The following is a 632-nucleotide window of genomic DNA, read 5'->3' as shown; positions in this document are numbered from 1 at the left end:
GATAAAATGGGCCTTTTTCACGTGGACGTACACATATAATTGGACTGAAATTGATAGAAGTTTTTAATTTGCAATGACGAAATTGCTTGAAATTTCCGTATTACGGCAACGCGATAAAAATTCCCAATAAGTGTTCCCGGAATTTCCGCGAAAATATTACTGANGGGGAGCCCCTCCGGACTCACTCGACGCCGGAGAGCCATTCGGGATTTCTCCGCGCGTTCGAAAATTCATTTCTCCGCTCGTACTTGAGATTAAGTAATGAAATCGTTGTCAATTAGGGGGGAAGAAATGAATTTTCCAATCGGGGGAGTCCCTCCGAGCTCACTCGACGTCGGAGAGCTGTTCGGGGTTTCTCCGCGCTTTTAAAAATTCATTCCTCCGCTCCTAACTGAGATTACGNTGTTCCCGGAATTTCCGCGAAAATATTACTGAAACCTACAGACATCATTCCGGAATTCAAGACTTTCCTTTGATTTTCAGGAAACTGGAAATTATTTACATGTCACTGGAGTAATTACAGTCACTGGAAATTTTTTACAAAATGACTTAATTTTAACATTGCTTGCTCATTGCATTTCAGAAATGCAGCTGCCTAAAAAAGACACATCGATTCCTAGGAACAACGTTTT

The 632-nt window shown here is 41.4% G+C and overlaps 1 protein-coding gene across 2 annotated transcripts in view; it reads right to left on the bottom strand.

Annotated features, from left to right (window-relative positions):
• The window catches only part of LOC107039974 (metallophosphoesterase 1), a 58,263-nt gene that overhangs the window by 56,449 nt on the left and 1,182 nt on the right, over positions 1–632 (bottom strand). The gene's annotated exons all lie outside the window — the stretch shown is intronic.

Source organism: Diachasma alloeum, unplaced genomic scaffold (assembly GCF_001412515.2).
Source record: "Diachasma alloeum isolate Michigan unplaced genomic scaffold, Dall2.0 Dall_scaffold_00314, whole genome shotgun sequence".
In the NCBI taxonomy this organism is placed as follows: Eukaryota; Metazoa; Arthropoda; class Insecta; order Hymenoptera; family Braconidae; genus Diachasma; species Diachasma alloeum.
The sequence above is the reverse complement of the archived record's forward strand: the minus strand, read 5'-3'. Positions and strand labels throughout refer to the sequence as shown.